General features: G+C 40.0%; 1 long non-coding RNA gene across 1 annotated transcript; it reads left to right on the forward strand.

The window, feature by feature from the left end:
* Window positions 1-4099: 4099 nt before the first annotated feature.
* On the forward strand, window positions 4100-12528 carry LOC138959889 (uncharacterized). The gene is made up of 5 exons (XR_011453820.1): window positions 4100-4576; window positions 5218-6628; window positions 8244-8465; window positions 8999-9147; window positions 10524-12528. It is a non-coding gene; the product is annotated as an uncharacterized lncRNA (long non-coding RNA).
* Window positions 12529-14659: the final 2131 nt, after the last annotated feature.

Genomic DNA, 14659 nt, shown 5'->3' on the forward strand with positions numbered 1-14659 from the left:
ATGCTTTAGATTGATCTGTTTCGGGTTGATGAGAGCATTATTTGAAGAACACCAGGAAACTAAAGAAGCTTATCAAAAACAGAGTGAAAATAAGTAAAATTATCAACTTGCACGAAAAGAAGACTTTTTGTTATTTTTTTTTAAACTGATCTCGAGGGCTAGTAATAGGTTATTTCCAGCAAGCTTCTTAATGAATTAATGAAAAAAGCCTTTAGCTTCTTTTTCTTCGATTTGTTGAAGGTGGTCCATATTTTAGGGGACTCGCACATACTTTGAGATTTTGCTATTGATTTTTTGTTTGAAGTAGAAACTTGGGGTCAACACTGCTAAAATGTAACAAATGCGGTCTTAGCTGTCATAGCAAATTTTGTGTGAAAGCTTTGGCTGTGGACAGAAACGAGTCCGTTTTAGGCAGCACATTTAGAGTGAACGCTGCCAAAAGTGAAAACAAGTCGCGTAAGGCGAAAATACAATATTTAGTCAAGTAGCTGTCGAACTCACAGAATGAAACTGAACGCAATGCCATTTTACTCGTAGCATCGTCAGGCCACCGCTCATGGCAAAGGCAGTGAAATTGACAAGAAGAGCGGGGTAGTAGTTGCGCTAAGAAGGATAGCACGCTTTTCTGTACCTCTCTTTGTTTTAACTTTCTGAGCGTGTTTTTAATCCAAACATATCATATCTATATGTTTTTGGAATCAGGAACCGACAAGGAATAAGATGAAAGTGTTTTTAAATTGATTTGGACAATTTAATTTTGATAATAATTTTTATATATTTAATTTTCAGAGCTTGTTTTTAATCCGAATATAACATATTTATATGTTTTTGGAATCAGCAAATGATGGAGAATAAGATAAACGTAAATTTGGATCGTTTTATAATTTTTTTATTTTTTTTTACAATTTTCCGATTTTTAATGACCAAAGTCATTAATTAATTTTTAAGCCACCACGCTGAAATGCAATACCGAAGTCCGGGCTTCGTCGAAGATTATTTGACCAAAATTTGAACCAATTTGGTTGAAAAATGAGGGCGTGACAGTGCCGCCTCAACTTTCACGAAAAGCCGGATATGACGTCATCAAAGACATTTATCAAAAAAATGAAAAAAACCTTCGGGGATATCAATCCCAGGAACTCTCATGTCAAATTTCATAAAGATCGGTCCAGTAGTTTGGTCTGAATCGCTCTACACACACAGACAGACAGACAGACAGACACACACACACACACACACACACACACACACACACACACACACATACACCACGACCCTCGTCTCGATTCCCCCCTCTACGTTAAAATATTTAGTCAAAACTTGACTAAATATAAAAAGAGAAAAAGCCTAACAGTTTTGAGATTTGTGTTTCTGCAACTGTTTTGACATGTGCAAGTTATCCAGAGAGGGTGAATACAGCGATCACTTTGTCCGCACGTCGCTGGGCATATCAGCGCAGTTCAACGTTGCCAGAGACCAAAGAAGCGCTTTACTCAGGTCGCAGCGCGAGGCGGCTCACTGGAGGAATGTTTGAAAACTATCTGTGCTCGACTGCCAGCAGACCACAGGCACATTACACCCAATAAAGTTTGGACTTGTACTGGCAGAGAGCGAATGCAAATTCTTGTAGGCATACACAGACGCAACATATACAGACAATAACACCCACAACACTTCAACAGCATATGAAAGGAATAAAAATAAATCCGCAAATCGCGCACAATACACCAGTTAGAAAAACAAGGAGTACCAAAGCGGCGTGCAGAAACTAAACTGACTCGGAGACTGAGAAGAAACATTTATCACACGATGTGGATAGCAAACATTAAAATAAAACAGATAAGTCAAGCAAAAAATAAACACAAATATCGAAAACACAATAAACAAAGGTAAAGAAAACAAAAAGAGATGCTTGCCGACAGTCAGTGTGTGAGTGCGTGGTTTGTGCGTCAGCGGGGGGTGTGTGTGTGTGTGTGTGTGTGTGTGTGTGTGTGCGCGTGCATGCGTGCGTAGCGGCTACGTTCTTGCGTGTGTGCGTTCGAATGAGAAAGACTGAAGAGAGAGAGAGGATTGAAGAATGAGGTCACGCTCTCTGTCACATGAATACATATACACACACTGAAGGCTACCTCGGACACGAACACTTGCCAACAACTGTGGTTGGACATGCTTTTGAAATGGAATATTTTTTCGACATGATTTCTGGACATACGAATCCCGCTGTGTTGCCTACTCGGATGTTGCGAATGATGAAGGTTTTGAGTTGACTGACCTTGAGGAGGTATTGCATCAGGCGTTTATCGTCTCAAATTATATCCTTGCTACTTTAAAGGAGTCAACTATTGCCATTCATGGTAACTTGGATAGTCAAAGTTTTTATTTGTTTGATCATCAGTTCCCATCAAAGAAACAGAAATGGTAACCATTCTTCAAATGGCGCTGCAGTTTTGATGTCATCAAGTTAATTCCTTTGCAGAATTGATTGATTTTCTCAAAAGCCATTATCAATGTGTTTATCAATTAACACCTGTTCATTTCTGTCCAACTGCAATGCAAACTCAATGTGGAGGAAACAAGGATTCATTACAAACAAGTCATCCCTGTACATCAACAGATTTATGTACCTCAATCAATACTGCTAGTATGAGTGACAGGAATCTAAAAGAAAAAACAACCAAACGCAAATGTACTACTACTTCAACGACTCGTTTGAATGTAAAACAGAAATGTAACACTATCTGTGACAATGACGGTTCTACGACTCGTTTGAATGACGGTATAGATCGAACCTTAACCCACAACTACGAAAATTTGTGTCAGACTTTTTTGAACAGGAAAATATGCCTCTGTTCAACAGTAACCAAAACATGGAAGATGTTTTTGAAACTTTACAGAAATGTAACACTAGCCTATCTGTGACAATGTTGCTTTTGAATTGAACCCACATTTGTTGAACAGGAGAGAATGTTCCTGTTCAACAGTGCCCAAAACACTGAATCTGACGTTTTTGAATCTTTTCTGTCATCTAACTGAATCTGACGTTTTTGAATCTTTTCTGTCATCTAACCCAATTGCTCATGACTTCATCGATCTTGAACATGCCTACTTTTCAAAGAAAGACAGACAAAAGCGAAATCTGCATGTTAGCCATCTGCCTGAAATGGTCAATGCACTTTTGTAAAATTGTCACATCTGTTATGCACTTTTGTGAAATGGTCAGTGCTGTTGTGCACTTATGCAAAACTTGGTGCTGTGCTGTTAACATTTGAACAAAATGCATTTTGTTCAAATGTTTAGTGCAACTTGCTACTATATAATCGCTGTATGCGCTTTGTGGTAATAATGCACTGTTGTGAAAAGTTTGCGCTAAATGTTGGCACTATGCATCATTGTTGGAGCACCCTCCTGTAGTAGATGCACCATGCATAAAAATGTACTTATGTGAAATGTTTCGTGTAAATTATTGTCACAATAATGTTTTGTGCGCCCCCATGTATGTGTTCTGTGCTAATAATGCACGGTTGTGAAATGTCCGTACACATTTTGTGGCACTATGTAATTCAGTGTTAGTGCATCCTCGTGCGGATGCTTCGTGCTAAAATTGCACTTCCATTAAAATATTGTACGCTCATGTCAACTGGTACTATATTTTCAATTGTTTCTCTGTCAATTTCAGATGTTTGTTTCCAATTACTTCAGTATCTCCCTGTTGCAATTCCAGGTGATTCATTATGCATGTGCCAATCAGTTTGAGGTGTTTAATTCTGATTCCTGTATTTACAGTGTAAAATTAAAACTATTGTTTTCAAACATTCCTAGGACACCTGGTAATGGTTCTGTGTTTTTTTGTAATTTGTATTTTGTTTTTCTGCAATAAATATTTGAAATGGATCTGAGACTGACTTACTACTTTTAGCACTTTTTTTCACCACATTCCCACGTACAGATATTGCAATATCAACTCTGCTTCCTTTCTACCTGTTTCAAACAAGCTCTATTTTTTAATTAAAAAGTTTTTTTTTCTTGTGGCTGTTTGATCAATTATGGCAAGCATTGACTGAAATAAACAATTTATATAGGCCTATATCCAGCACAACATGCAATTCATTAACTTTTGACCCTAACCTTTAACACTTCCCAAAATAAATCTTTGGTGGACATTGCATCGACGCTGTTCATTTTGAATGAACATTTTTCTTGTTAGATCAGTGGTCTATGCCGGCGCATAGTTGTGTATTGACTGGATCAATCGCCAACTCGCTGCGCTCGCGGTAAGTGCTGACAACCGGAAGAAAGCTGCATTCCGAAAAAAGTCACTTCCGTTTCGCCATTTTTCGATGATGCCAGAGAAGTGAACCATGATTTCAAGATGCCCGGTGCAAATTGTTGTATGCCTGGATGCAGCGTGAGCTCACTAAGATCTTCAACGCTTATAACTTTCCATGGTATACCAAACGGAAAAGCGGATGCCGAATGGAGAGCTGCTCTTCCACAAAATCAACCGTGCTGACAAGCTTTTCAACCCGAAGAATGCGAGGATGTTCCCGACATTTCAAAGAAACATGCTTCAAATACGGTACGTAAAAAAACTAGTAATATAGCGAAAATAAGCTTTCATCTGATTGTCTGTGCTGTGTTGTTTTGCTTGTAATGCTTCAAGTGACGAAGCTCTAGTAGTATCAATCAATCAGTATGAGGCTTAGTACTTGTAGTAACTAGAGTAAGTGCGCCGGTGTCCGTACCCCTTCCTCGGACCGTACCCCTTCGGTTTTTGTTGTTTTTACTCGTCTGTAGACCTCCAGTCGGTTCGTGAAGCGTCTATTTTTAAACTAGAACTATCCGTATGAGGCCTAGTACTTTTACAGCTCGCAGACAAAAAATAACACAATCGTATTCTGAATCATACATTGACAAAGGCGTAATTCTGAGCTATAATTATTAGGTAATGGGGAAAAACCACTCTTTGTTCTTGTGATAATGTGTTTTTGAATATATTCTAGTAAACTTCTGGGTTAGAACTTAGATTTCTTTTGTTGTTTTACTCGGTCACTGAGTCAGTCTTGTTCATTCTTGACAGATTTGCAGTAGTGTGTTTTACTAATTCTTGTTTCTATTTCAATAGATCTAAATGTATAGGTCTGTTTAGTTAATTTAACTTATAATTTCGACTCAGCATTTTGAACATTTTCTTTGCATGTTTTTTTGCTGGGCCTACAGGCAAGCGAGCACTCATTCCAGGAAGTCTGCCAACCAACCATGTGCTACAGAAGTCAGTAGAAATGTTAGGCGCGTTTGATCGATCTGCGCGATCGCGCTGCGCGTTTGGTGGATCGATCAAACGCGCACACATCGATCGATGTGTGCGCGTTTGATCGATACAAAGAATACAAGAATCGTTAAAACGCGCAGCTCTTATATACTTGCGCATTTGGACGATCCGTCTCACAAATCACCATCGTACTACGCACACACACGTCTGCTGGCAATGACCGGAAGTTATGACCGGAAATAGGTCTTTCTCTTTCTCTCTCTCTCTCTGTCGATGAACCCATATATATACTTCAGCTACTGTCAGTATGTTTGTCCCTGTCCCTGTATCTCTTTCTCTCTCTTCCTTGGCCCGCGTGCGTCTCTCTCTCTCTCTCTCTCTCTCTCTCTCTCTCTCTCTCTCTCTCTCTCTCTCTCTCTCTCTCTCTCTCTCTCTCTCTTTCTGTCTCTCTCTCTCTCATTTAGGCAGTCATCGTGCGCACTTGGTCTTGTGCTTGCCGTGTACACACGGGGGTGTTCGGACACCGAGGCGCGAGTCTGCACACAAAGTTGACTCGGAGAAATAAATCTCTCGCCGAACGTGGGGACGAACTCACGCTGACAGCGACCAACTGGATACAAATCCAGCGCGCTACCGACTGAGCTACATCCCCGCCCGTGTGTGTGTGTTTGTGTGTGTAAGGTTGTGCATGTGTGTGTATGTGCGCGGGTGTGTATGTGTATGTGTCTGGGTGTATGTAAGTGCATGTGTGCAGTGTGTGTGTGTGTGTGTGTGTGTGTGTGTGTGTGTGTGTGTGTGTGTGTGTGTGTGTGTGTGTGTGTGTGTGTTTGTCTCTTAGGTGGTTCACAATCGTATTGAACTTTTCGCTTGACATCAAGATTGATTTGGGACACATGGCTGATGCATATATATCTGCCTCCACTTGCCGCAGTGTGTGCCTAAACCTCTCCATCATGTATGAGTTAAACGAATGAAGAGAGACTGAAGCAATAAAACTAACTTGAGCCTATGTGAATAGAGCTCAGCAGTAATAAAAAAAAAAAGAAAAAATAGCTGAATTGTAATCAAAAACGTTGTCGGGGTATATTTCGGAACATTCCTGTATTTGAAACTTTTCACTTCCGGCGTGCGACGTTTGTGTGTGGTAGGGACTTACTTTGTGACAGATCGTCCAAATGCGCAAGTATAAGAGCTGCGCGTTTTAACGATTCTTGTATTGTATTCTTTGCATCGATCAAACGCGCACACATCGATCGATGTGTGCGCGTTTGATCGATCCACCAAACGCGCAGTGCGATCGCGCAGATCGATCAAACGCGCCTAACAGAAACACCAAAGACTCCAGCCAGGAAACCCCCAGTGAGTAAAAATTGCTGTTATTTGCCCAGTATAGTATGCTATTAGTGATACTGATAGTGATAATATGCTACTTGTAACTCTTTTGTGAGTACCGGTACATGTATACTGGGTGTTTTCTCAGTTTCTGTCCGCTGTCAGTGTGAGATTTATAGTTATATATTATAACCTGTTTTTCTAGTTTCATGGTTTAGCCACGACTCACTTTGAATGAGGGTCATCTGCCAGGCATTTAGCTGATTATCTGATAAGTGATATTTTTTAATTTGCTATTTATAAATTACAGTTACAGTAAACTAACACTGTCGCACAAAGTATGTGACTTTAAAAAAAGATTTGTTTGAAATCATGTGAGCTCTGTCCACTAGATGATGGAGAAGGGAATTTTTCCAGTTGAGTCTGCAACATGGATTTTTTCTCTCTCGGATAACAAATAGTACAGTATGGTAGGAAAAATTTAGGGTTGGTGTGGCGATAACTTCTTCTTCTGCGTTCGTGGGCTGAAACTCCCATGTACACTCGTGTTTTTACGTGTATGACCGTTTTTACCCCGCCATTTAGGCAGCCACACGCCGCTTTCGGAGGAAGCATGGTGGGTATTTTCGTGTTTCCATAACCCACCGAACTCTGACATGGATTACAGGATCTTTTCCGTGCGCACTTGGTCTTGTGGTTGCGTGTACAGTAGTACCTGCCATATCCGGTCACCCATTAGTCATTGCAAAGGTGACCGCAAATATCAGGTGGCCGTTCATTACAGGCCCCCTCCTCCTCCAAAAAAAAAACCAAAACACGATCAAGTTTTCATGAAGAAAAGAAAGCGATCATCCACGAGCCGCCGATTCATTGTCTCTGTTAGTTTTGCTTTCGTTTATACATCTTAATTATTTGCGTGTTTAACTCGATCGTCCTGGCTAAGCTATTGTTTCGTATGTTTCTATGTGTGTTGTTTGGATTATTATATATGTATTTGAGTGTCAGATAAACAAGTGTTTCAAACTCACATCAGCTGTGATCGATCCGGAAGTGACTGCCGTAAATGTACATGTATGCGCATGTCTGTATTTACAGTTTGCGCATGCGTAAGTATTCATGTCGTCTGCTCGTGCTGTGCCGTCTGTGCACACAACACACACACACACACACACACACACACACACACACACACCACAGGCGCTCACCCGCGAAAGTGACAAGTGGCCGTTAAGTGGCCGCTCCTGTCAAGTAAGAGGGGCACCTTAGGGCAAAAATCAGTGACCGTTGACCGCGTCAGACAGGTTAACGGCCATTAAGAGTCAATTATAGAAGGAAAACTCATTAGTCATGGGAAAGCTGGCCGCTCCGGGTAGGTTCACGCCCACGAAAGGGCCGGAAATGGAAGGGACTACTGTACACACGAAGGGGGATAAGTCACTAGCAGGTCTGCACACAAGTTGACCTGGGAGATCGGAAAAATCTCCACTCTTAACCCACCAGGCGGCCGCGGCCGGGATTCGAACCCTCGACCTTCCGATTACGAGGCCGACGTCTTACCACCCCGCCACAGCGCCCGTCGTGTGGCGATAACAATAAAGATATGTCATAGTGACTTGACTAATTGATTTGAATTCTGCTGCAGGTCAGTCGCCCCCCACCTCCTGGTTGCCTACTACAACTTCGAGGAAATACGACAGGACACCCTTCAGTTTGCTGCACCATGGTGTCTCTTGGAGAACAGCAAGGAACAGATACAGGGAATAACCGAAGCCAGCCAAGTGAAACTGTTGTCCTCTACGTTATGATTACGCACTCCAGCAGACATCAACTTGTGGTCGACGTGCGTGGGTTTTGCTCAAAATACGTAAGTATTCGTCAGTGTTTGGCTTCTCGAATTAAGTTTCAACTTAATCTCTGTCTCGAACCACAGGCGGAAGGTATCGTTCACTGGACCACTACTTACATAGAAAGACTATACTGAACGAATCGTCGGTAAGCTTACCACACTGTCATACTGTCATACTCATAGTGATATCACTGATACATTTGTACAGGTAAACATGGCTGTTTGCTGAAAAAATCGTTGTGAAAAATTGTAATGTCTCTGAAGTTTGATTCAGTCCGTCATTCATTTTGATGGGAAGTCAACCCTTGGTGAGGCTAATACTAATATTGTTTTGATCTGTATTCTGCCAGTGCCATTGCCAACTGCCATGGTTGTTCTTGTGGAGTTCTAGAACAAGCTCTGGTTTGAATGACCAGCTAAAATTAATGCTAATAGTAAATAAGTACATTATTTTTGCATTAGCGGGGTATACAAAATATTTTATTAAAAAAATACCGCATGGTTTTGCTTGATCAAATCATTTATCAGCTAACAATATGCTTTTATTTCAGTTGGACCTGACTTGAGCATGGTTCCGTTGTCTCCGCAACAACAGCTTGATTGAGATACAGGCATGTCCAGTTTTCAGCAAGTGCAGGCTGAGTGTGAAGATCTGATTGCTGATCTAGACACAACATAAGCTGCTTGACACTATTCCAAGGTAAGCGAGAAGCTTTGAAAATAGTTACTTTAATTCAGTAATGCGTAATTATGTATGCAATACTCCTGCTGGTGAGTTCACTACAAACAGGTACTACATTAGAACTAGAAGAATAGGTTCCACAAGAACATTTCTGACTGTTGATGCCACTAAAACTCTCGTTACATCCTGCATTCTGTGTAGATTAGATTACAGCAAATCCCTTCTCCTAGGCTGCCCTGACTCCACTCTCCAACCCTTGCAAAAAGTACAACACTCTGCAGCACTCCTCTCATGAAAGAACTTCACTGGCTTCCTGTGTCTCAACGTATTAGGTATAAAGCTGCCTGCTTCTGCTACAAGATCATCTCTCATTCTCTGAATCGGCACCTGCCTATCTTTCGTAACTGGTCTCCCTCTACACTCCCTCTCGCACCCTTCATTCTTCTGCTGATGCTCGACTTCTCCGTCAAGGTTGCTTTAAACGCAAGGCTCATGGCTTCCGCACGTTTTCATATCATGGCCCTCAGTTATGGAATTCACTCCCCTTTCTATTACGTCACTCTCCATACATGATTTCATCTTTTAAGTCCAATTTGAAAACTCACTTGTTCCAACAACATTACGGATAGTTCCTTAGGCCAAACAAAAAAATAGTCTGTTTACGGTAACATCGGCCCAAAAAATAGGGTCGGTAGGTCGGGATTTTTTTTTTTCTCCAAAAAACATCAAATTATTTTGCCAAAAAACATTGACAAACTTTGTTTTAAAATTTTGATTTTTTTTCTTTTTTTCCCAAATGCCAAAAAAAAGTCTAGGGTCGCGCAAAAAAATAGGGTCGGTCGGGATACCGTAAACAGACTTCTTTTTTTTTTTGGCCTTGGCATAGAGTCTGGGGATGTGAGATGTGCATGATGTGTTGTTTGAATCTGACAGTGATTGTATGAATTTTTTATACACGTATTGTTGTCACGCGCTTTGAACTTCTGATAAGGCGCTTTATAAATGCCCGTTATTATTATTATTATTATTATTATAAGTAGATACACACTTGTAAACTTATGTTAGTTTTCACACGTGAGCATGAAGTGCCTTTATGAGGAATGTATAGTGGCTTGCAATATTGAATTTGAGGGATGTTTGCAGTTATATAATATATTAGCACAGCTCAGTTTTCTACAGGGTTCCGTGAGAACAGTGAAATTCTCCTTTGAGGACTGAAAAATATCTTGGATAATTGGTCTTAATTGGGGGGGGGGGGGGGGAGATTTAAAACATAAGTACATTCACATGTGTTTTTCATTTTCACTGTGTAAAGGTGGGGAGGTCCTTCTCTACTTGTTTCTTTGTTTTCCCATTGACATATATTTTTGTTCTTGTCTATATTTTTTACATAGGTGCTGTCCTCATCCCCAGCCGACTGTTTCCGCTGAAGCCGTGAAGGATGCTTCTTCATGTAGGCGTGGACATCTTTTTCGTCGCCGTGCAAGGCTTCCAGTTCCAGTACCATATAATTTTGTGAATACTCTGGGGACCTGTCATCAACTTTGGAAGGACGCTTTATTTTAACACTTTGTACCCCATCTATGTTGACCAAGATTTTTTAAGCCGAGACCAGCTGTGCTGCAGCAGGTCACTCAGAATTGTAGAAACTGTATCAACAGGCTAGAATCCTGGCGTTAGATCAACGTTACAGGAAGCGACTGAAGCTAACAGTCTAAGCAGGATGCGGATATGTGCCGAATGATAACAGATGCAATGTACATAGTGACTGTGTGTACCTGGGAGACAAGGAGTTAAGACCACATCTGAACTGAGGATTTAGTCTCTCCATAATCATACGCTGAAGAAGATTTCAGAATGAACTTTGTTAGATAAATTATGGTTGTTATGATCGTCACATTTTATGTCCCCCCCTTCCCCCCTTTTCAAACTTCCCCGCTTTTCAGACCTTACATTTTTGGATTTTCTGTTCACAACCTGTTGTACATTTACCTACATATTAAGCAGATTTCCTCCTTTTTAAGACCAGCTTATTTTTTTATTCTTGGAGGCCTGAAAAGGGGGTTTGGAAGGACACTGTATTTGTTTGTTCGAAATTCAGAATTCAAATAATTCTTCATCAACGAGTTATTACTGGCTCACCATAGCAGTTAGGCCAGTCTTACTAACTCTTACTTTTATTAATGTGCCGTGATGCAAAGACGTTGAGCAGTTTTCAGATGTTTATGAATCTAGGGCTTTCAAAATTTACTGACATACAATACAATAACTTCATTAATCTCTAAAAGAGAAATTGCATTGCTGAGCTTTTGTGTCCGTAATAATAACATACATAAAACATTCAAAAATAAACATTTGTTCTTTGTCATTCATACATTCTTGTGTTCTTATACATTTCTTCATGTTGGACTCCATGACTCCATGACATCCAAACATGAAGTTCAGTTACCCCTTTTTGAGTCACTTGAGAAAAAGTGACTCTATGTAATCGGTCAGTGTTAGTCTGTCCGGCCGGCCGGCCGTCCGTAGACACCACCTTAACGTTGGACTTTTCTCGGAAACTATCAAAGCGATCGGGCTCATATTTTGTTTAGTCGTGACCTCCAATGACCTCTACACTTTAACGATGGTTTCGTTGACCTTTTACCTTTTTCAAGGTCACAGGTCAGCGTCAAAGGAAAAATTAGACATTTTATATCTTTGACAAAGTTCATCGGATGTGATTGAAACTTTGTAGGATTATTCTTTACATCAAAGTATTTACATCTGTAGCCTTTTACGAACGTTATCAGAAAAACAAGGGAGATAACTAGCCTTTTCTGTTCGGCAACACACAACTTAACGTTGGGCTTTTCTCGGAAACTATAAAAGTGACCGGGCTCAAATTTTATGTGAACGTGACTCCCAGTGACCTCTACACTTTGACGTCTGCTTTGGTGACCTTTGACCTTTTTCAAGGTCACAGGTATGCTTCAGGTATGCATTGTGTTGTGAATAGCAATTTCTTCCTGTCCATCTGATGCCTCATATAATATTCAGAACTGCGAAAGTGACTCGATCGAGCGTTTGCTCTTCTTGTTAACTTTGAAGGTCACATTGTGGGCGAATTTTTAGCAAAAAGTTGGAACATGGTATGACTGTTCTTACTCACAAGGGAAGTGATTTTGTTATTTACTGATTTTCATTTTGTGTGGCCTTCTTTCACCCATTTAATCATTCATAAATGTTCATACCCAAGGGAAGTAATTCACATATATCTATGGCCAATGTTTTCACAGGGCATCTATAGTGTGGATGAACACTGTCTCCACTCAAAATAGTCCTTTGCTATTGTACATTGTGAATCAGCATTTTTGTTTTTTTCCTGTTTGAATAAAGTGCAATCATTTTACAACCAAAGTGTTAATGTTAAAGATGTTTACATAATGTGTGAAGGATGATGCATTTGAAAACTAATATTGTTAAATGTAAATTGACCTGTGACAAGTCAGCATAGTGCAATATCCAAGCATGAAACCCGCACACAATTCCCAAACAACATGCTTTCTTTTCCACAAAATTCCATCCAGTGGAAAACAATTATGTGAACGTCATAACATGGTGTTTTTTTAAATTAATAATCAAGCCTTACACCAACTAAAATGGTGTTAATAGGCATTTGAGCAAGCTTTAACACCAACATAACATGGAGTTAATAGGCATTTGAGCAAGCTTTAACACCAACATAACATGGGGTTTTGCATGTTATACCAGCAATAACATGATGTTAATCACATTACAAGCAAGCTGTAACACCACCAAAACAAGCAGTTTTGCAAGTTAAGTCTACGATAACATGATGTTAATCACATTACAAGCAAGCTGTAACACCACCAAAACAAGCAGTTTTGCAAGTTAAGTCTACGATAACATGATGTTAATCACATTACAAGCAAGCTGTAACACCACCAAAACAAGCAGTTTTGCAAGTTAAGTCTACGATAACATGATGTTACTTGGCGTTAAACCAAAGCTTTAATGCCATCAAAACTTGGAATTTTTGCATGTTACAGACATGCTGTAACATGGTTTAACATGATGTTTTGACCGTCGCAAAACGCGCTGAAATTCCAGGCAATTTCGCTGCGATAACTTCAACAAAATCCAATCAAAATCTGGCGTTGTCGTGAACACCAAAATGTGATAAACCCATTGAAACTTGAAGTTTTGTTGGGATTTTGAGTAGTTTTGTAAGATACAAAACGCCACTTTTCGCCCAGTGTAAATTATACTGTTTTCTGTTTACGTTTGGTGTAATGCTGTTTTGCTTGGCTGTTTGTTTTGCCTTGCTTTTCCAAATAGTATTGTGCCGAAGAAGCGTTCACAGGCAACAATTTGACATTTGAATTTGTGCTGTCTTTGTCTTAGTAAGTTAAGAGCTCTTTCGTTCAAAAATAAACTAACAAAAACCTCTGTTGCTTATAAAACTAAGTCTTCATACGAGAAATAGTATCTATAAAATGGATCCGTAAATAACCGCGGTTCCACTGTTCTGGTAAAAATATTCATTGATACCAAACGAGAATCGATACGACAATGACTGACTCATTCTAATTCAATCAATCAATCAATCAATATGAGGCTTATATCGCGCATATTCCGTGGGTACAGTTCTAAGCGCAGGGATTTTTTATTTATTTTTTTATTTTTATTTTTTTATGTGAAGGAACTGACATCTTGACTTACCTGTAGATAAGAAACATGCAATTATAGTCGAAGGTGATCACACTATTGATGTATATATATATATAGATACATTGATTATCACTACTGCTTTGTCAGTACTATCGTCGATTTCATCAGGACTTAGCCTACTTTAGACACGCAAGCTGCGATTGTGTAATTTTTCTCTCTCTGTTATTTTTTGTTGTCGACCAGGTGTTGTCTACGATCATCGATACATTTTATTCCCGCTGTCGTCACTGTTGTTGTGTAAAGTCAGTTTGATAGGCTGGTGACTTCATGCAATTAGATCGATATTGAAGGGGATTTCGCTTATTTATAAACATGGAAGCTAAAAATAACATCCACTAAAATGACACCACAAAACGACACACAAAAAAGGGAGAGAGTGGGGAGGGGGAGAGAGAGAGAGAGAGAGAGAGAGAGAGAGAGAGAGAGAGAGAGAGAGGGGGTGGAGAGAGAGAGAAAGAGAGAGAGAGAGAGAATGAGAGAGAGAGAGAGGGGAAAAGAGAGGGAGAGAGAGAATTGAATTGAATTGAACTTTATTTTACAAGGATTTAGATTTAAGGCTACGCCTTTTCTTACAATCTGTCCTTGGGACGCATAGACACACAATTATATAATAAAAAAAAAATAATTAAAAAATTAAAAATTAAAAAAGAGAGAGAGAGAGAGGGGGTAAGAGAGAGAGAGAGACAGAGAGACAGAGAAACAGAGAGACAGAGAGACAGAGGAAGAGAGAGCCTGACTGGGAGAGAGAGATAAACGAGCTGTCAATCACCCACCCCCTTCTTCCCCCAAATAGGGA

Source organism: Littorina saxatilis, linkage group LG2, assembly GCF_037325665.1.
Source record: "Littorina saxatilis isolate snail1 linkage group LG2, US_GU_Lsax_2.0, whole genome shotgun sequence".
NCBI lineage: Eukaryota > Metazoa > Mollusca > Gastropoda > Littorinimorpha > Littorinidae > Littorina > Littorina saxatilis.